This window comes from Polyodon spathula, chromosome 17 (assembly GCF_017654505.1).
Source record: "Polyodon spathula isolate WHYD16114869_AA chromosome 17, ASM1765450v1, whole genome shotgun sequence".
Taxonomy (NCBI): domain Eukaryota; kingdom Metazoa; phylum Chordata; class Actinopteri; order Acipenseriformes; family Polyodontidae; genus Polyodon; species Polyodon spathula.
The window spans coordinates 14,846,576-14,870,309 of record NC_054550.1 but is presented as its reverse complement, the minus strand read 5'-3'; the positions used below and the strand labels follow the sequence as shown (position 1 = coordinate 14,870,309).

The 23,734-nt window shown below is 39.3% G+C and overlaps 1 pseudogene; it reads left to right on the top strand.

Moving 5' to 3' along the window:
* Window positions 1–23,734, top strand: part of LOC121330138 — a 78,551-nt pseudogene that overhangs the window by 22,867 nt on the left and 31,950 nt on the right.

Here is a 23,734-nt window from a genome sequence, read left to right as displayed (position 1 = left end):
GACCATTTAAATTATATTGCACTCTAAACTTGGAGATTTTTGCAAATATATATTTTCCAGGTTACTACTTAAAATAATTGGAGATTTAAAAATAATTAGGTCTCAGAATAAAATAAATAAAAAAATAAATACAAATACAAACCTTAGGCACAGATGGACCAAGGAACACTACAGGTCAACTGTAAGCATTTCTACTTAACATTATCATTTAAAGGTTAATAGCACTTTTGTTTTCAAAGATCAACAAATCAATTATAATAAGAACATAAGAACATAAGAAAGTTTACAAACGAGAGGAGGCCATTCGGCCCATCTTGCTCGTTTGGTTGTTAGTAGCTTATTGATCCCAAAATCTCATCAAGCAGCTTCTTGAAGGATCCCAGGGTGTCAGCTTCAACAACATTACTGGGGAGTTGATTCCAGACCCTCACAATTCTCTGTGTAAAAAAGTGTCTCCTATTTTCTGTTCTGAATGCCCCTTTTTCTAAACTCCATTTGTGACCCCTGGTCCTTGTTTCTTTTTTCAGGCTGAAAAAGTCCCTTGGGTCGACACTGTCAATACTTTTTAGAATTTTGAATGCTTGAATTAGGTCGCCACGTAGTCTTGTTTGTTCAAGACTGAACAGATTCAATTCTTTTAGCCTGTCTGCATATGACATGCCTTTTAAGCCCGGAATAATTCTGGTCGCTCTTCTTTGCACTCTTTCTAGAGCAGCAATATCTTTTTTATAGCGAGGTGACCAGAACTGCACACAATATTCAAGATGAGGTCTTACTAGTGCATTGTACAGTTTTAACATTACTTCTCTTGATTTAAATTCAACACTTTTCACAATGTATCCGAGCATCTTGTTAGCCTTTTTTATAGCTTCCCCACATTGTCTAGATGAAGACATTTCTGAGTCAACAAAAACTCCTAGGTCTTTTTCATAGATTCCTTCTCCAATTTCAATATCTCCCATATGATATTTATAATGTACATTTTTATTTCCTGCGTGCAGTACCTTACACTTTTCTCTATTAAATGTCATTTGCCATGTGTCTGCCCAGTTCTGAATCTTGTCTAGATCATTTTGAATGACCTTTGCTGCTGCAACAGTGTTTGCCACTCCTCCTACTTTTGTGTCGTCTGCAAATTTAACAAGTTTGCTTACTATAACAGAATCTAAATCATTAATGTAGATTAGGAATAGCAGAGGACCTAATACTGATCCCTGTGGTACACCGCTGGTTACCACACTCCATTCTGAGGTTTTTCCTCTAATCAGTACTTTCTGTTTTCTACATGTTAACCACTCCCTAATCCATGTACATGTGTTTCCTTGAATCCCAACTGCGTTCAGTTTGAGAATTAATCTTTTGTGCGGGACTTTGTCAAAAGCTTTCTGGAAATCTAAATAAACCATGTCATATGCTTTGCAATTATCCATTATGGATGTTGCATCCTCAAAAAAATCAAGCAAGTTAGTTAGGCACGATCTCCCTTTCCTAAAACCATGTTGACTGTCTCCCAGTACCCTGTTACCATATAGGTAATTTTCCATTTTGGATCTTATTATAGTTTCCATAAGTTTGCATATAATAGAAGTCAGGCTTACTGGTCTGTAGTTACCTGGTTCAGTTTTGTTTCCCTTTTTGTGGATCGGTATTATGTTTGCAATTTTCCAGTCTGTCGGTACCACCCCTGTGTCAAGAGACTGCTGCATGATCTTGGTTAGCGGTTTGTAAATTACTTCTTTCATTTCTTTGAGTACTACTGGGAGGATCTCATCCGGCCCAGGGGATTTGTTTATTTTAAGAGCTCCTAGTCCCTTTAACACTTCTGCCTCAGTTATGCTAAAGTTATTTAAAACTGGATAGGAACTGGATGACATGTGGGGCATGTTGTCAGTATCTTCCTTTGTAAAAACTTGTGAAAAGTAATCATTTAACATATTTGCTATTTTTTTTTCTTCCTCTATGATTTTGCCATTTGTATCTCTTAAACATTTAATCTCCTCTTTGAATGTTCTCTTGCTGTTGTAATATTGGAAAAACATTTTGGAATTGGTTTTAGCTCCCTTAGCAATGTTTATTTCTATTTCTCTCTTGGCCTTTCTAACTTCCTTTTTGACTTGTGTTTGCAGTTCTGTGTACTCTTTCTGCGTACTTTCTTTTTGGTCCTTTTTTAATGCTCTGTAAAGTACCTTTTTTCGCTGAATATTTTTTTTAATTGATCTATTAAACCATTTTGGCAATTTAGTTTTACATTTAGATTTGTCTACTTTAGGGATATAATTGTTTTATAATTGTATAAAAATGATTTGTTGCTATAACACATTATCATTACACTGAGATAAATTAATACATTCCTATTATATTAAATTAACATAATATCACATACTGTAATAACAGAATTTGAATTTAAAATAAACAATATAAATACACACACACACACACACACACACAAATGAATTCACATATTTACGCTCCCTGCTAATAATAAAACAACAGTACCAATTTACCAAAGTTCTAATATTCTGTATAAATTTGACTTTGTTTTAAGAGGCAACCAGTAGAAAACTCAATTAATTATTGTACCATCTGACAACCCTATTACAAAAATGTCCTCGTTACTTATTCATCACATAACTAACCTTGTATAATGTCTTCTTTTATCTGTTTCTTTTTTGCCTCAAGAACCCTTACTTTGGACTAAAGGCTGAATATTTTTTCTGTGAAACATTTCAATTATATAGCTGTGATCTGGCTCACAGATTACACTCGAGTCTGTGCTATTAACATCTTTCTCATGCTGGACTCTGCTTTCCTTGTGTACCAGTTGGGTTTTGGCCTTCCTTTTTGTTACATATGATCTTTCTACCTCATTTCTTTCATCTTCTTCCAGTTGTTTTTGTTTGGACTTCTATAACAAGCATCAGCGATAAAAAAAAATAAAAAATAACAAAAAAACAAAAACAAATAAGAAGTCTTACACTAACAGCTGTTTGTAGTCAGCACACTTAGTAATGACAAATGAATCAAACATTGGTATTTTCTAATAATTATATTTATAATATCAATTAAACTTTGTTGTCTAGGTACTGATTTGTATTGGGCCTTCCTTTTTGTTTCAGCTATTTGTCAGTTTGTTTCTAGCTCCTCCAAATGTGTGCTTGGTTTTCTATAACACAAATATTTAAAACATATAACAAAAAAGGATAGGTTATTGTACACAACCTCATAAAAAAAATGAAATTTAGGTTTGTGTCTGGTTATTTACAATGTGAACGGAGTTACTTTCTTTTTTTATAAATAACGATTTTGATTTTACAGTTCTGCATGTAGGCCTACATATAACCAGTTTACAGCTGGTTACACAATATATTCTTTTGAAATGTTTATTTTATTATAGTTTTCATTTTTTTTTTAAGTCATGCTATGCAGTAGGCTAATGTGAAAAAAAAAAAGCCTTTTACGTTATTTTTGTAAATAATTACTTATTTTTTTACATGTATATATAGCAGTTTACTCCTGTTTACACAATATCTTGTTTTGAAACGTTTATTTTATTAGTTTTTCATTTTTTTACATCATGCACTATATGCGTTAATTTAGAAAATAAAGCCTTTTATGTTTGTTTTTATTTATTTAAATACGGTATTTCTGAGATGCAAATGTTAGATATCATGTTCATAAATAAATCTTTTGAGTTGTATCTGACAGTTTGCGTTTCATTTACATATCGAAGATGTTTAAAATGTACCCGTCAAAATGACTACTGCTGGCGGTTCTAGGTAGTAGCATAAACCAGGCGGTTCTAGTGTTAATAATTCATCTGAAGATAGCCCAAATTATTCAAATGTATTATCATACAACAACGCTTTAACTTAATGTGTAATGTGAAAGTAATTTTACCTTTTTAGCACTTAAAGAGAGTTCCTCATTTTAAATAAACTTTGAGCTATTTTACCATTTACTTTGAAAACCATTGACTCTTATTATTTCAAAAACACAAACTGGCAACAGTATTTTAAAAGACTCAGTTATGGGCAATTATTAATCCCGCTTGTTTCTTCGCAAGTTATTTATTGCAGGACACCATATCAAAATTTTGAACGAAATTAAATAATGCATCCTGAAGCATTGAATTATTCTATATGGTTTAAAACAGCAAACCTATTTTTTGACATTAAAGAATACTTCTGACATTTGTAGTTTTATTGGTTATATTTTTATTAATATACTATAGAGATAAGCAATGTTTTAATTATTATTATTATTATATTATAATATATTACTGTAATTATTATTATATTATTATGAGACCAAGTGAACAAAAAACAAAGTTTTTTTTTTTTTTTTTTTTACTTAATAGAAAAGAAATGCATGTACGTACTGTTTAAAACTAATCTCTACTTCATGTTAAATATATATTTTCAGACACATAGAGACTAAGCTGAGACAGGTATGTCTGGTATTTCTAAAACTGAGATATACAGCACCAGTATGTGAACTATGGGTAATGAATATTTTTGAAAATGTTTTTCAGGATTTTTTTTTCTTAATTTTAACAGATATCACATACTCATGTAGCTGACCCCTGTTTTTACAGTTGGCTGCCATGGAAAATAATTTGGTTAGATAAATAAGGTACCAAAAGATTGTATTGTTTTTAATTATCGTACCATTTTATTACATTTTAGAGAGAAGGTGTGGCAGCAGGGAATGTTCAAGAATAAAAAATGGAAGGGCACTACCAGAATCTAATCAATTAGACACAACAGAACTTTAGAATTCTGATATTGAACTGAATGGTCAATCATATGGGGAAACGAAAAGTCAATCTGTTTGGTTCGAAAATGCAGAAGACACGAACTGTTCTAATGTATTGTGATATTACCACTTGTAATGATATCAATGTGGAATCTTCCAGTAAAACAGAAATCCCTAATAGTGATAAAGAATTGTTTGTTGGAAACCAACTAACAGTTTTTTGTTTATTCTTGCTTATGTTTTGAAACATAAATTAACTGGAGCTGCTTTATATGATTTGCTTTGTCTAATTAATGTACATTGCCCTGTACAAACAGTGCCATCCTCTAAGTATTTTTTTCTGAGATCATTAGAAACTGTGAGGGAATGCATTGAGTTTAATTTTTATTGTGAAACCTGCAATAATTACTTAGATAGCAAAGATGCTAGAGGTGAATGTGAGATTTGTGGGCATAAGTGGACAGAACAAGAAAATGTAATGAAGGGTAACTTCTTCATTTACGTACCAATAGCCCCTCAGCTTAAATACATGCTAGAAACTGAAGGTATGAATGAGAAACTAAATTACAGGTTTACAAGAGAGAAAATAAACTTTGACACATATGAGGATATCTACATGTGTAATTATACAAGCAATTATCTGAAAAAGGGCACCCCTTAAGTATTAGAAGTGCTGTTTCTTTGACACTAAACTGTGATGGTGTACTCATCTTTAAATCTTCTAAATACAGAATATGGTCCATACAACTACTGGTAAATGAACTTCCATTTGAGTGTCAAACTAAGAATGTGATGATATGCGGGTTATGGTTTGGGGCAAAAAAAAACCTTGGCAAATGTGTTCCTTAAGCCATATGTCAATGAGAGTATAATGCTTTCAGAGCAGGGTTTTGTATGGATAAATGCAGGCACGCAATGAAATCCCATGTAGTTTCTCTCATGTTCATTTGTGATAGTGTAGCCAGGCCAATCATACAAAACATGACACAATTTAATGGACAGTTTGGATGTGGGTACTGCTTGCAAGAAGGGGAACAAGTCGTGAAAGGCAGGGGCTCAGCTGGGGTTTATCCATATGAGAATGCACCATTGAGAAACAGTAATGCCACATTTGAACATGCAGAAGGAGTAATGCTATGTGGGAAACCTGTGTTTGGTGTGAAAGGGCCAAGTGCATTAATGAATGTACCATATTTTGACATAATTCATGACTGTTGACTATATGCATTCAATCTGTTTTGGTATAGCAAGACAGGCTGCTCCACTCTGGTTTGATTCTCAAAATCATAACAGATTATGGTATGTTGGTCTACGTATTAATGAACTGGACAGCAGTCTTTTAAAAATTACACCCCAAGATACAATTTCAAGGCTACCAAGATCTCTCACAGCCAGAAAGTTTTGGAAAGCAAATTAATGGAAAAACCGGGTGCTCTTCTATAGTCTAGTTGTACTTAAAGGCATCTTAGGAAACCCTTTTTACCAGCACTGGCTTCTGCTTGTTGAGCTTACATTCATTCTCTTGAAGGAATCAGTTACTGTATCTGATGTACTGCACTGTGAGGAAGTTGTCGTGCACTTCATTTCTCAATTTGAACAGCTTTATGTCAAGGAGAATGTAACCATATATGTCCACTTGCGCTTACATTTGGTAACCAGTGTAAAAAACTGGGGTCCTGTCACAAAGAAGGCTGTAGTGGGTGACGTCAGACCAGAAATGAATACGCAGCACTGCGAGTAAAATAATGAATCAATGCGCTGCTGCGCGGTTTATTATTACCAGAAAATAAAACAGTTGTACAAAAACACTGACACCAAAACAGGACACTGCACGTGCGCCCAAAATAAATAGACAAACAAAATGAGTAGACACTAACAAAACAGCGTGGACGAAAGCTACACAATACAAGTACGGTGCTGGTCCTTCCAGCACTCGTAGCAATTGATATAGTTTACGTTTCTCCTCTCTCTCTCTCCCCTGTTCTCCACTCCCGAACACACAACCCCAAGTGAGTGAAAACATGCTGCTTTTATGCAGCTGTACCGAGACTCAATTGATACTCAAACATTCAATTGGAATCTCGGTACCACTACACGTGAATTAATAAAAGTTCAATTCCCCATGCTTGCATATTTATATCCCGTGTACCAATGACTATACACCAACATTAACACACTACACGTAACATACAACACAAATAAATAGCCCAGGGGCGGGGCACTTTGTGCCCACAGTGGACCTGTGGCATTCTGCTTTTGTATTTGAGTCCTTCAATGGATTTATATTGAAAATGTTTCATGGTACACAGGCTGTCCCAGTTCAAATAATGAAGACTTTCATATATCAGAGGGCATTGCCAAAACTTAAAAGATTGTACATGCCAAATCCTTTTCCTTTCTCTGAGACACTTTACGGTCAAATGATTGGCATCAATAAAGCAAAAACTATGGAATACATAGGATCAAATGTAGGTATTAGTAGTTACAAAATAATGCCAGCTGAAGGAGAAGATTGGTTGGCTTTGAAAGAGAAGTGCAATGTTGTGTCTGGTGCAGTGTTAATTGTTTATTGTTCAGTAGCCTATGACAGAGTAACAAAGTGGAACAGCTATACTGTCTTACTGAAAAATGGAACAGTAGCAGGTATACAGTGTTTTCTGCTTCTTGGATACCTGACGACTGACTCGAGGAGAACTGATGCCTGATACTTGACGACTGACTCAAGGAGGACTAATCCTTAATACCTGATGACTGATGACTGACTCGAAGAGGACTGATGTCTGATACCTGATACCTGATGACTGACTCGAGGAGGACTGATACCTGATACTAGGTGACTGACTCGAGGAGGACTGATGCCTGATACCTGAGGACTGATTTGAGGAGGACTGATGCCTGATGCCTGATACCTGACTCGAGGAGGACTGATGCCTGATACCTGATACCTGACTCGAGGAGGACTGATGTCTGATACCTGATGACTGACTCGAGGAGGACTGATGCCTGATACCTGAGGACTTACTTTGAGGAGGACTGCTGCCTGACACAGGAAGGAGTGATACCTGAGGATGTCCTAAAATGGACACTGTACACATAAATAAGTGGTTGCAAAAATTGTAATCCTACTGTGAGCAAACTGGGTGACATTTGTATATTCACAGTATTTGTCTTTGTGTTTTGTTTCATAGTGCCTTTAACATTGTACTCTTTTAAAGCAAAAATGCTCTCTTTGCAAAGAAAAATATAGCATTTTCCTTATTCTGAACACAAAAATACTCATCACTCCCCTTTTTGTAAAAAAAGCGGCACTCTATTCTCTGAATCTGAGTCTTTGAAAGCCCATTGTGGATTTAAGCACAGACCTTAACCCTTAGTGGTCCATTTAACAACTACCAAGCCTAAGTTTAATTAATTGTTTTTGTAATCTACCAGCTGCTTCTGTTACATGCACATCGCTGATAACAGTGCAAACCATAGGTCAAACCAATGTTCGTGATGGGGTGCATCTTTTCATCAATGTCGTCCTTCTGGAGTGCCTCTGAATGCCTTTTAATTTGTTTGTTTTTTAAACAATTTAAATACAAAACCATAACAAAACATGCATACAGGCTTTTTATTTGTAATTATTTGTCCTGCCGTTGCCTTTAATTAATTTCCCTGGACGCACTACTACTTTGTATATGATGTAGAATACGTGATTGTAAACATCTAACACAAGTACATACCATACTCTTTCAAATAAACGCGTTATGATTTTGAATATCCGCTTCTTATGGTCGGTATTATTGTCATTGCGCCCCAGCACCTCTTTTTTTAGAAATTAAGCACTGCTTGCATGTGGTCTTGTCAGTGTTTCAAATTGCATGAGAACAGTCTGTTGTTGCCATGAGAACAATCTGTTCATTGATAGGTTTGAAAGTTGTACTCACGTGATCTCTTTGGCTGTGAGAAAGAGTTATGCCAGTATTACACCAATATTACTGTATATTGCACAATTTCATGCTGTATGAAAGGGTATTTTTACACACTTGTTAAACATTTCAAAGATGGCACAGTAGCGGAATTTATGTGTGAAAATGGTAATTGAAAGCAAAATCCTTAATGCGGCAGGAAGATCTCTACCGCTGCTGCTTCATTTGTAGGTAACAGACATTTGCTCAAAAAATGACATTGTGGTAACGGCATGTACATGCAGCATGGTGCGAGCTGCAGATGTTTTTTATGACGATTGCAGGCTGGATACTTTTAACACATTGGACTTGAGAGTTTTGGTAAATTGGATGTGTTGCTAAGCAGGCAGCTCCAGGATTTGTAACACATGATGCATTTTTCTGGTCTTGCGTGACTTGTTTAAAGACATCACAATGAAAAGATGCATATAGCTGGAGAGATGCCGGTTGGCCACCTCTGATCTACGCTCTTTGCACAAATTGTCCATCGCTGTGGTGCTGATAGAATTCAGAATTATGTATCCCCAGCTACATCTCCCTCCTCGCAGTTCTGCCGCCAGTGATGTGAACGTAACTGATACCAGGATTTATTCCTTCCAGTTTAGGGGTTTGTTGCCATGGTCACGTAGAATATATAAATTTAGAATACCTCAAAGAGATCAGAAACCACGGTACTCATATTTTAAAAGGGACTGGATGTGCTGACATACATGGGTGGCTGTACAAATGACAATACCTATTTATTTTTAAACATTTGTAGAAACACATGTTTCAAACACTGACCTCACAGTAGATGTACACATTAGCTGAAATACGGCTTTGCAAGCAATAGGATTTGGTCTTGGAATACCAGAATCTAGGGGTGCATCAGTGAGTACACTTTATTATTTAAAAGCAAGGCAAAACAAATGTGTACACACTTCACATAATACAACTGAAAACATGCATGGGCACGTATCTGATCATTTCATTAGATTTGGACACTTCTCATCACAAAACAAAAATAAACGGAAGAGCTTTAGTCCAGTAACACATGTCTCTGGGTAGAAGCACCAGCTTACCTAAGGCTCCAAACAGGTCACCAGGACAATTACATCAATGAATGCAAATGTAATGGGGACCCACAACATAAAAGCAGTGGGAATCAATACATAATTTATTAATCAGAAACTTTGAAATAGCATCACAATACAAACAAGTTTACTTAAGACGCAGAATCATATCTGCATATAAATAGGGATTAATAACTTCAAAACATGTCTCTAATGACCTTTTCATTGTGTTTATTTTTCAAATATGATATGATTTAATTATCTGTGCAAATGGCACATTTGAAAAATTATTTTCTGTTCCACAATATTGATATATGTTAAGCCTGTCAAATACACCCAAGTGATGTGAAATTGGTTTAATCAACTCCTGCTTTCAGTCCCTTTCTACTTTTGTATTCTCATTCCTCTGGTCCAAGCAGCTAATATTTTCTCAGCTTGTTTCCCTCACAGTTAATTATCCCAGTCCTTTTTCATTGCTGCCCCTGAGTGTGTTCTTCCTGATCCCTCTCTGACCCCAGGCCATTAAACTCTCTGTTGAGACACAGGCAGAAAATTATGAACATCGATCACTGCTGGACTGATTTTGCTCACTACCTTGGACTCCGGATCCACCTCATTGCCTAATAAAACACCTCAAGATCCTGAATTGAAATGGAATTTGTGGAAGTTATGCTCTGTATCTCCATGTTTGATCTATCACAGATACTGAGCTCATAAAGAAAAATATATAAACTGTACCTGTGTTTAATCTTGAAATGTGCTAACCATTTAATGTATAAGTTAGGTTATTGGATTTACTGATGTTCACAATTATTATAATATATAAAATATACATACCTGTGTCACAAGATGATAATTAAGGATTTCCAGCCCAGTCTCCAATTATCACATATTGTTTGTATTTAAAAATAACATGTGCACTATTGTGTTCATAATTGTTTTAAATGAACCGGTGTAAGCCTTTTGAAATTCGTGTCCTGGTGCCCAACCACCCCTAGGTCAGCTACCAGTAAAACAAAGATTTACTACAAGTATGATATTTTAAATTAAGCAGCCTTGTGCTTTGATGACTGGTAAAAAAGACAAAGGGTGGTCACACCAAATATTGATTTGATGTAGATTTTTTTTCTGTTCACTCACTTTTAATTTAGTTAATTAATAAATATAATCTATTAACATGTCTATTTTTGAAAGCATTCTTACTTACAGCATGTTTTCACACCTGCCTAAAACTTTTGCACAGTACTGTATATTTATTTTTTTAACTATCACTTTGGATTTTCTTTTAAAGTTTAAAGTTGTATTTGTTTGTCTTTGTGTCTGATGATAATAATGAGTTACATTTCGTAGGCAGGATCACTGGGCTATACCTCAACACAAGCATCAAATACTGGATTTTATGGACTGCTGTGATGCTTTTTCTGGGTTTCTTACTGCTTATTAGGATGGTTGTCTGTTGAGTTGAGCAGTTTCACCAACATTCTGCTACAATCCCATCTAAACAAACAGTGAAACCTGTTTAATCTGGCATTGACTATGCCGGATTTTACAGTGTGCTGATCTAGAGGGGTACTGTAGAAGTACATCCTTTAATTCAATGCTTGCATTCACTTTAATTCATTTTAAATCTAATTAGGTCTACCATCATTTTTATCTCTTTTTTCTTTCAATTAATTTGACCAGGAGGACTGAAGATCCAGGGACTGGCACGTTGTGCCTAGAGTGTGCCTGACTAGCCGTGGTAGCTGGAATGAGATGAGACAATATATGTTTTTATGTAAGTGTGGCAAAGTGGTTTGTAGTGCTCCGGTGTATAGGTGATTTGAGGTTCTCCAACAAAGGACAAACACAAAGTTTACCTGTCAGGTTTCTTTTAATGCCCTTTAAACCGGGTTTCAAATAATAAAGCTGGCTCTACCCAGCAATGGGTATTGCCAGCAAAAACTGGACTCAAATAATAAAGCTGGTTCTACCCAGCAATGGGTATTACCAGCTACAAAACAAAGGGGTTGCAGTCCCGAAATAATAAACACAAAAAACACGTCTCCAAACTGGGTGCTCTGAGTGCTGGTGCTCGTGTGCGTTCAGGTCCGGGCTTCTCGCTGCAGCTCCAGCTTCGTATCAGCCGTCTGGCAAAACAAACACAACACTACTCAATGAACCCACACTTCATTCAAGGTTCTGTCCTTGTCTCCTCCCATTAACCACAACAAAAGGAGACGATTACGGCGTCACGTCCCCCTAAAGTACCCTAAGCCCCGCCCCATCCAATAGCTAGTTCAATCACGTCTCCTCCAATTCATGACTGAAACTTCGCTCACCGTACTAGGGCGATGACTCCAGGTACCGTAACGCTGCCCTCTTCCTGAATGGCCGGCTCCCGACTGTCCCTGGGATGAACTGCCCAACCATTCAGTAGGAAGCCCGCAGTTCCTGTTGTATAGTGCCCTCACCAGTTGAGAGGGAGATTGTTGATTCGGATTCATTCGCTCTCCGTCAAAGTAAGCTTTACATATTTTTTAATAAAGTGTATTTTAGGAACAGCAGACGCATTGCTAGGCAACCAATTCAGCAGTTAGACTCACGCAGTGCTGAGCTGATTGGGAAGTCTGGATTGGCTGGGGGGGGGGGGGGCATGCCCAGGAAGCCTGAGCACAGCTCAAAAGGCCTCTGCGCCACAGCTTGCGGCTACTGTACAGCCACAGATGGGTGCTGAGCAAAAGCTTGCTGTGTTGACATTGAGGAAGACAGCATCTGTTCCATGGAGAGAACTACACAAAACCCTTCCACTCCAAGGCAGTGCTTGTGAAGGTAATACCCAGCCGAGGCCATTTGATAAGGCTGTTTGAAAAGGCCGGTGTCACTGTAATGATATTGAGACTACAGGAACCAAGAAGTAAGTCAGTTTAGGGTATGTTGATCCCAAACAGTGTATAGAGAGTTTGCATAGAGTAGTAGTTTCCTGGAGCGGGCCGCTGCTTTTAGTGGGACTAGCACATGCCTTGTGTGGCAAACTTATTTTTAGCATTGTTTTCTTTTCATTTCTTTATTAAATGTGACAGTAGGGTTACCATTGCAGGTACCCTAGTGGCAGCACCTGTGTTATTAAATCTGCACGCCTGTGTGGTGTGTGAATACCCAATGCTTTGTGTCTGCATCATTATTATTCAGTGATGACCCACACTCGTAATGAATCACCCTTTTACACATGTAAAAACTGCCACATGTAAACACTGTCATTTTTGCACTTTAATGAGTTGGCTTGTTCACAGTTTAAGTGTCCACACAGTTTTTGAGAACAAAAGAAAGATGTTTATGCTGACTTTACTATATTCTCATCTGTCCTGGTTATGGCCGTACTGCCATGCCATTGTGTGTGTGCATTGCTAGGGCTCACCGGCACAAGATACCAGATGCTTGCAGCAGATATTCAGAACATGTGAAAAACTGTAACAATTACAGGGAAGCTCATATTTCAAATATCGTATTAGAGATTGCTGCCATTTATCTTATACACATATAATTGAAGGGTCCCTGAATGGCTCAGCTGGTAAAAGCGGACACATGCTGTACAGGGTGAGTGATACACTCATGGGTGCACAGGTTCACTCATATTGTACAGGGTGATTGAGACAGTCAGGGCAGCACAGGTTCGCTCATGCTGTACAGGGTGAGTAATACAGTTGGGGCAGCGAATAGTTTAGAGACCATTGTTTCACGATACACCGATTATCATGATAGTATCAGTTGTTTTTTAATTACTTTTTTTAACTGAATAAAAAGAAAAAAAAAACAACCAGCTATGTCTTTTTTTTTCTCTGTGGGATATGGTCTGCAACAGCTAGACTTAAAAAAGAGCAAGATTCTAGCAAGAATGAAAAAACTTGAACGCACACAGGAAAAACAATCTTAATTAAATTGTCCTTATATTACCATCATTAATAGTTCCAGAAAATGTACTTAGAAACAGTACATTATTACAAATTATGAAGCATCTGTATTTATTTCAATAGATTTAAAGTACTTGCTTTACACACATACTGCTAACTATTCTCAACTATTTTTCAAATAGTCTGCAAAATAAAAAAATAATATTTTGTACTATACAACCGTAAGTATGGAACAGAGCAGTATGGGCATGATGTTCTTTATGCATATTTTTTATTGTCCTTATTTCATTTAGAATTTAAGAAAACACATTTCAATACCATTATCAATGTTACCCGAGGTAGCCTGTTTTTCTGATGGCATAATAGCCTATAACTAGGGGTCTACCTAAATCGCGATTTCACAGATTTCTCGGAAATCGTGAAATTGAGGGGTCACTGCAAAATTCTTTTAGGGGCCAATGCATATGCACAGGTACAGAGAGAAACCTGGTTTAAATGAACTACTGCACAACGCAAGAGACGCAAACTATGTATCTTCCTTCTGTAGATAGCCTTTTTTTATTCCTTGCCGTCCTGTGTGCATTGCACTTAAACAAAACAAACAAAAAACATCCACAAACACCATTTATAAAAAGCCATATCAGTGCGTATTTACTGTTTTTCTGTGACCTCTACTATGCATTAGAGGGTGGGACAAACTTTGGTTCTGAATTGTTTTCATTTAAGTTTCTAAAATCTAGTTTTCAACATTGGAGGTAAAATTGTAGAAATGCACGACAGAAAAAGCAAAGTATAATTCGGCTAATTATTGTTTCAAGATATTTCTGTTATGGTGCAAAAACTGACTCCAACATGTCATTATCGTGAACTCACAAGACACTTTATTCAGTCTTACCAAAAAACATGTCATCCCTTGCCATAAAGCAGAACGCCCTCTCCCTTACGGCAACACAAACAAACCACACAGCACGACATCCACACACACACACACACGTCATGAACAGTAACAAAACACAGAACAACCAAACGCAACATTTTCCCCTCCCCTTCCCCCGCACAGGGTTCAGGTGTGGAAGGAGGTCACAAAGTCCTGCAAGTAGCCCGGACACTGATGAACCCGTCCAGGCCTTGCTGCCGGCACAACAGTTGGCCCTCCACAGCATCTGCACTGGAGGGCCAGAACCCAGTTCCATAGTGGCCAAAGGGTACTGGCTGAGATCCCGGAGGTGACACTTTGCGCAGCCTGCTAGCATGCCAACGGGACCCATCCTGGAGCTAGAAAGTGGCTGGCCCCAGCTGGCGGCTGACACGAAGTGGGGGGTAACCAGAAGGACTGGAGCTTGTCTTCACGGTGTGGCCGTTTATCTCTGACCCAGTCTGAGGCGTTTATGGCAGGTGGCTTCACTCTGCGTGTTATGTCGAACCGCTGCTTCATGCGCCACTGATGCTGGCGGACCCTGGTGTGAGCAGCAGGTGCAGCAGGACGAGCCTGAGGTGGGCGCATCCTATCTAATGGCAGTTGTAGCTCTCGCCCCAACATTAGCAGCGCTGGCGAAACTCCTGTGGTAGTATGCTGGGTCACTTTGTAATGCAAGAGGGTCTGAAGGAGAGCTGTTTGAAATGCGCAACCTTGGGTCAGGTGCGCTCGGATGCTGTTCTTGAGGGTTTGATTAAACCGCTCGACCCCCCCCCCCCATTGGCCTGTGGGTGATAGTCAGCTGTGCAGATGTACTTGATCCCTTTGTCACTGAGGAAAGCGGAGAACTCAGCGGAGACGAACTGTGGCCCATTATCAGTGGTAACTGCCTGAGGCAGCCCCCAGCAGGAGATGATGGTGTCTAGGATGTTGATCATGGCCTGGGATGTGACTGAGCCCACTGGGAAGACCTCAGGCAATTTGGAATGAAGGTCATAGATGACCACAAGGAAGCGCTGGTGGTGGGGTATGCCATGGATTTCCCTGCAGATATCCATCTGCAGGTGTTCCCATGTTTTGGATGGCCAGGTCAGTGGTTGCAGGGGTGGCTGGTTGGCCAGTTTTCCAACTGAGCGGGCAGGCTGTACAGTCCCTGACCATCACTTCAATACCATGGTTGATACCAGGCCACCACACGAGGTCCCGGCATCGCTGCTTCAACCTGACGATGCCCAGGTGTCCCTCGTGTGCCATAGCCAGCACTCATGCCTGCAGAGAGCTCGACACGACTGTGCAGTGACCCCAGGCCACGCAAGTATCATTCCAGCACGACAGCTCCTCCTTGATCTGGGCGAACGGCGCTAGCTCGACAGGCACCCGAGCAGGCCATCCACATGTGATGTAGGAACGCAGTGTACAGAATAGGGGGTCCTCTGCTGATGCCTGCTGGAGCTCAAGGAGAGAAACTGCAGCCTGAAGAGGGGTGTGCAACAGCTGAATCAGGTCATCTTCCGTGTCCACCTGCTGGCCGACAGGGTCAGCGGCAATGACGGCTCTGGACAGCAGTTCTGCTACCACTTTGTCACGGCCCGGGGTGAACCGGAGCTTAAAGTTGTACTGTTGCAGGCGTCCCGCCCACCTGTACAGCCGGAGCGGTCTGTGTCCTCTACCTGAGGTGGACATCAAGGCTTTAAGAGCCTAGTGGTCCATGCGGAGCGTGAACGCCTGGCCATAGAGGTACATGTGCCAGCGTTCGCATGCCCAGACGCATGCCAGTGCCTCCCGCTCCCCCACTGAGTACCTCTGTTCGGTAGGGCTCAATGCTTGAGAGGCGAAAGCAATAGGCCTCTCCGTTCTGTCCTGGAGTTGGGAAAGGACAGCACCGAGCGCCGTGACACAGGCATCACAGGTGACCAGGGTGGGGCTTGCAAGGTTGAAGTGTGCCAGGATGGGTGCAGTGGTGAGCTGGCACTTCAGCAGATGCACGGCCTCCTGGCAATCCGCAGTCCAGGCCCAGGGAGCCTCCTTCTTAAGCAGCTGACGCAGTGGCGATGTTGTGACTGAGTACTGCGGCAGGAAGAGGAGGTAGTATGCAGTCATTCCTGGAAGGAGGTGAGCTGTGCAGCTGTCGTGGGCTCTGGAATGCGGTGGATTGCATCCACATTGGACTGTAATGGGGAGATGCCATGTGCTGACAGTCGGAACCCCACAAACTCGATTTCTGGCACGGTAAAGACACACTTCTCCTCGTTAAGTGTGAGGTTGTGCTTGGCCAGCATGCGAAACACCTGGCAGAGGCGCTCGTCATGGATGGAGGCGTTGGGGCTGTGCACCACGATGTCATCAAGGTAGAGGGACACGCCCGGGACACCAGCAAACACAGAGGACATAATCTTTTGAAAGCAGCTGGGCGCCGAGCTCAGACCAAAAGGCATGCGGGTGTAGCGGAAATGCCAGCGTGCATAACAAAAGCGGTGAGGTCTCTGCTGTTAGGGTGTAAGGGGACCTGGAGGTAGCCTTGGCGTAAGTCCAATTTACTGAAAACCGTGGAATCGTAAAACTGGGTGGTGAACTCCTCCACTGTTGGAAGTGGGTATTTGTCCGGAATGATGGCCGTGTTCAACGCTCTCAGATCCACGCAGATGCGGAGCCCACCCGACTTCTTCTTGGCTATCACCAGGTTTGAGATCCAGGGTGAGGCATTGATGGGCTCAATAATCTCAGAATCCAGTAGTGCCTTCAGCTCAGCTGACACTTGATCCCGCAGAGCAAGGGGAATGCGGTGCAGCGGCTGGATCACTGAGGTCACTGCAGGGTCAACCCTGGGTTGTTGAATGAAGGCGGCGAGGCAGCCCAAGCCATCAAACAGCTCTGACCATTGACGTTGCTGGGGGGAGGTGACCAGTAGGATCTACGTGCCGCAGTTGTCAGTCAATGAGAAACCGAGGCCCATGAAGTGGTCAAGACCAAGGAGGTTGGCCCCCTTGTGTGTGACGTGGAACGGGAAGGTCAGCAGAGTCCTGGTTCCATAGCGCATTGGCAGTTGGAGGGAGCCCAGGACTTCAATTCTAGCCTGTCCATGACCACTCAGAGCAGTGGAGGGGCGCTGAAGGGGCAGGTTTGAAAAAAACTGTTTGTAGGTGTCTAAATTAAGCAGAGACACCTTGGCCCCGTGTCCAATAGCAGGGGAAGGCAGACATCCCTAAGGTACACAGCACAAGTCTTAAACCCAGTAGGGTTTGTGATCACAGTGTGGATTGTGGCTGGTGCTGATGCTGATGCTGATGCTGATGCTGGGGCAGAGTGACACCACCTGGCAAAGTGGTTCAGTGTATTACAGTTCCTGCAGGTTTGCCCCTGTGCTGGACAATCAGGTGCTCTGGCCTCATGCCTGGTGGACCCACAGTTACCACAATGCTGCCTTAAACGAGCAGGAAGTTGCTGTGCTTGTCAGACAGGGAGACCAGGTTCTGTATCCTGTTGCAGTAAGGCAGGCTGGACTTTCTGCACTGCAAGTTCAGTAGTTGCAGCAACAGAGTGAGCCCCAGTAATTTGAGCAGCACAGGCAGCAGCAGACTCTACTTGGCACGCTAATTGAATGGCTTTGGCCAGAGTTAAATCATCAGATTCCAGCAATAGTCTCTCATGCACTTGCACACTAGAGGTTTTCTCAATAAGCAAGTCCTGAATCATTTCGTCATACAGTGCTGCAAATTTACATGGCAGCGCCAATTCCCGCAATGCCGCTATATATTGGAGAATGGACTCACCAGGCCACTGGCCCCACTGTCTGAAGTTGAAACGCCGGAGGAGGACGCTCTGGGCAGCGGCAAAATGCCCCTGGAGTGCAGCGACAGCTGCACTGTATGTATCTGCCGGTCCCAAAGTGTAAAATACGCGCTGTCCGCCAGTCCCCAGGCAGTGCAGCAACAGTGCACGCTTGCGGGCGTCACTCACATCAGCCAGATCGAGAGCAAGCAGGTACGTCTGAAAAGATGAAATCCAGCGAATCCAGGGAACAGGCGGCTCACGGGGTAGTGCCAGGAAGACAGGCAGGGGAGAAAGAGTAACTTCAGCCATCCTCGTCACCAATGTTATGGTGTAAAAACTGACTCCAACAAGTCGTTATCGTGAACTCACAAGACGCTTTATTCAGTCTTCCATCTTACCAAAAAACATGTCATCCCTTGCCGTAAAGCAGAACTCCTTCTCCCTTACGGCAACACAAACAAACCACACAGCACGACATCCACACACACACACACGTCATGAACAGTAACAAAACACAGAACAACCAAACACAACAATTTCCAAAAGAAAGTGTACATGCAGATTGAGGCAATTGTTTTGCATATCTTAATGAGTCTGGAGAAAAAGTGATCGATCGTTATTTAGCTTCAGAATCACACATTAAACAAAAAGGCTACTAGGCCGCTGAACAGAACGTAAAATAAACAGCTTTCAGAAACCAAACTGGAAAGTCAGCCCAGACAAAAAGTATTCCTGTCTGCAAGTTAAATCAGTACTAAAATGATCTAGCACAGCCACCTCGTTTCAACCTCCTGCTTACCTTTTTGCAGTGGTCCTGGAGTCCTCTGAATGCCTTTTAATTTGTTTGTTTGTTAATCCATGTAAAAAACTATAACAAAACATGTATGCAGGCTTTTTTTTAAATGTAAATGTATTTGTTATTTGTCCTGCGGTTGCCTATATAATGTAGCATACGTGATTGTAAACATCGAACACCAGTACGTACAATGATCTTTCAAATAAACATGATATGATTTTGCATATGCGAGGATCAGAACCTGAGGTTTGTCAAACAAAGCCGTGCAAGTTCACAAGGAGAGGTTAGCATGGACTTGATGAGGATACCATAAGTGCACTTAAAGGTGTGTGATTGTCATGGGACGTCAAAGTTTTATATTCTTAAGTAACGTACACACAGACTTAATAAATGATTGCATTAAATGGGTTGCTATTTAATTACAATGGATAGCAATAGCCAAACTGCTATAGAAAATAACTAGTCATGAGTGGGAAATTCTTGAGAACATAAAGGCTAAAGGTGTAGTTTTGGAATAGCAGCACTTGCTCACAAAGCTGTGGCTACTAAGCAATGATATAAGTCTTGCATGCTTATTGCTACTGTCCATTTGTTACTGATTTACTAGTGACTAAAAGTCAGATCAGTCTGAGATCTTCCAGTTTTAAAAAAGCATGCAGTATTCCAAGAGGACTAATGTATGTAAACACATGTTGTTCCCCAGAGCTGTGCCCTTGTGAAGTGTTTAAAGAATGTGATATCCAGAATAAATCAGAAAAGATTACTGTATCGCCTGCACCCTGGAGCTGTTCAGAAAGAGCTGAATCCACTCCATCACAGCTTGATAATGACACAACCGAACAGTCACCTGAAAAATAAGAAACTGTTATAATGTTTAACAACTATTGAAAAGGAGAATTGTTTAACTTTAATGTGCAACATCTAGTTAGTCAAATTGTTTGATTTATGTAATAAAATAACACTATGTAACACAATTTTTGTTCCTGGGTAGTAAGTGTTATTTCCTAATTGCTTATGCCTCAAAAGTAGAGAAAAATATTCCCCACAAACTTTGCTTTTGTGACCAGGACAGTGATATTTTGAAATATCACTATTTCCAATGAGAAAACGGGAGCTTTTGTGTCTTTCGTTCACATAAAGTCAGAAAAAAACAACATATGAATCCAAATTAATATGAATCTAAATTAAGACGTATTTAAATGACTGCAAAAGATTAGAAGTGAGTAGTTTGGAGATTTACGATTATACTGTAAATTTACAGTATAATCGTAAATCTCGAAAAACTACTCACTTCTAAATCTTTTGTAGTCATTTTTGTATTACTTTAGTATAAATACATGTTAATTTTGATTCATATGTTGTTTTTTTCTGACTTTATGTGAATGAAAAGACACAAAAGCTCCTGTTTTCTCATTGGAAATAGTGATATTTCCAAATATCACTGTCCTGGTCACAAAAGCAAAGTTTGTGGGGAATAAGCAATTAGGAAATAACATTAGCCAGGAACACCCAGGAACAAAAAAAAAAAAAAAAAAAAAAAAAATTGTTACACGGTGTAATCAATAATATATGTTTTAATTCAGTAGTTTAACCAAATTCAGATACTTATTCAGCTTTCTTTGAAAGTCTAACACATTAAAGGTTAACATTTTTTTTTTGGTATATTAAATGTTTTCATGTGTTGCAGTAACTGTTTAAGTACAGTGTGTGTGTGTTTTTTTATTTTTTTTATTTTTTTAATATTTTGAGCCTCTGGCTTTGTTTCCAAGATAACTCCAAGATGGCTGATCATGAATATCTCAGAACTAGATAACGCTTCCTCATTCCACAGTTCAAGTATTGAAGAACCATTTTGAGAGACTGAACAAAACATGACCATAAAGTTCTACACACAACAAATATTTGGAAAAGAAACTGTAGCAACATCTACAATTATAGGAAAGCATTAATCTGCTCACAAAAACCTTCCTGCCAAGTCCCAGCTGGACCCTGATAAGGTTAATACAAAAAAAACCTTGCTATGTAGCTCTTCAAGAGCCCTATCTACCTGTGAGGCGAGAGTGTATTAAATGGAATGTCCAGACAGTAATTTATGTGTACAGAAATAAAATAATTTATTTTTATTATCTATACCCAACAAAATAATTAAATAACAAAAGAAAACAAAATGGTGTGAGGGAAGGAGTGCAGGGGTGAAATCCAAAACAGACTGTGAGAACTCGTCTTTAATCGTCTTCGTGGTGAACCATACATAAACAAAAAAAAGACAAAAGAAATGTTAGTGTTTTTTTTTTTTTAAATCCCGCTGCACCAAACTAGTTTCTCCCTCCACCCATTACTCCTCCTATTTTACTTTCAGACCAACCCCGAACACAGTAGTACGTTCCCTTTAGTATGTAATGTCCCGCCTCTGTAGTCAGTGGAACACCAATCCCCAACTGACAAGTGTCCTTATCCTTCACTTGAGTCCAGTGGCTGGAATTTACATACTCGTACTTCTGCCCCTCACCAAGGTGCCGCCCCTCAAAAAGATGACTTTTGCCATGGTCACGAGATCTTGGTAAGGGAAGTCCCGAGTTGGTTTGATGCCATCTACTGTCGGGAGGCTGAATCACAAAGCGAAAAGTCTGTCCAATAGACAAAAAGTAAAAAAATATTTTTGTGACCAATTTCTCACTTATACTACATCAAAACACTTTATTGAAACTTTAAATGGAATGTGTGGATGGATTGATAGACAGACAGACAGATGTAGATTGTTTTAACTTGTTTTTTCTGTTTTCTTTTAGACGCCATGGTTTCAAAGTTTCCTGGTACAACCCCCCCCCAGGATGTAAAAAAGAGCTTGCGGAGAAAATGCAACAATGAAAGTTTTGCAAAAGTAAAAAGTGTACAAATGTAGATATTTAAGTGGTTTTCATTTCTTTGGTTTTAAGTTTTTTTTTTTTTTTTTTTTTTTTTCAAAAGGAAAGTTTTCAATTGTTTTAAACTCTTAAACAGGTGGAGTAGTTCAGATAAGTGTTCAATTAAGACCAGCAGATATAAATATATAGATATAGGAGATATAGCCTCCATGACTACAGTTGTGAATCACTGGTATATAGAGATGAAAAGAAATTAAGTCAACCATATTATAAACAATGAACAACTGATACACATTTGAGAATGGAAGAACTGATCATTCAGCCAAAGGCCAGTATGTAAATCTTTTTTTTTTTCTACCCACCATGTGATCTTTTGTGGTTGACAGCAACTATACAGTAATCTGTATGATTCTTTAATAAATAATTTGAACCTATTTTTGGGTATGTCTGAGGAATTGTTTGGGGTTAATATGCGATTGAAGTAAAACATGCTTTAAGTATACTTCAAATATACTAAAATTGGTCAAAAAGCACACTTTTAGCATACTTTTTATATATTGAAGTCCAGGTGCCAGTATAATGTTAGTTTATTTAAAGTATACTTGGAATATACTAAAATGGGCCATAAAGCACACTTTTAATATACTTTTTATATACTTGAATTCCAGCTGCCAGTATACTGATAGTTTATTTAAAGTATACTTGGAATATACTAAAATGGGTCAAAAAAGCACATAGTCAAAATAACACACTTTTAATATCTTTTAGTGTACTGAAATAAGAATGATGGATTAGTATACATAAAGTATACTATTTTTTCACAAGGGAACACTTGCATACATTTGTCATTGGGGCAGCAGTTTTCATGTTTGGACAACTCTTGAAAGTAATATAGTATTTTTTTTTTTATATATTTGCAGGAATTCTACAATTCCACTTGGGACCAGTTTATTTCAGATCATGGTCCCATTCATTGTATCATTGGTCAGATTCACAGAACTTTCAGAAATGTGACTCAGACTACTTCATTGAGAGTTCAAATTCTCAAGCAAGTGAAGAATTGGAATGTGAAACTACAGAGGGCATTTACAAAGATCCTTTACAAATGCAGTCAATGATAAAAACCTAGATGTACCTTTATGTAACTTCCTCAGCACGACCAACGCAGAGGTTTTAATAATGTTTGTGACTTATAAATTGTGCACAATTGAACTATTGCAGCGCTTACTGACTTACTGAATTTAATAAATGAAATATTCAATTATTTGGTTTTACCAGCTAATAAGCACATGATTAGTAAAGTATTTAGCAACTTTAGTCCTAATATTGAATTTCATTTTTGATGTACCTTCTGTAATACATACAGTGGCTCTCAAAAGTATTCACCGCCTTGGACTTTTCCACATTTTATTGTGTTACAACATGGAATCAGAATGGATTTAATTAAAACGAGTTTTTGCCACCGATCAACATAAAAAAAGTCAGTAATGTCAAAGTGAAAAATTAAATATACAAATTGTTGTAAGTTAATTACAAATATAAAACAGAAAATAATTGATTGCATAGGTATTCACCCCCCTTTGCTATGACACACCTAAATAAGCTCTGGTGCAACCAATTGTCTTTAGAAGTCACACAATTAGTTGAATGGAGTCCACCTGTTTGCAGTTAAGGTGTCTCACATGATTTCAGGTTAAATACATCTGTCTCTGAGAGGTCTCACAGTTGATTAGTACATTT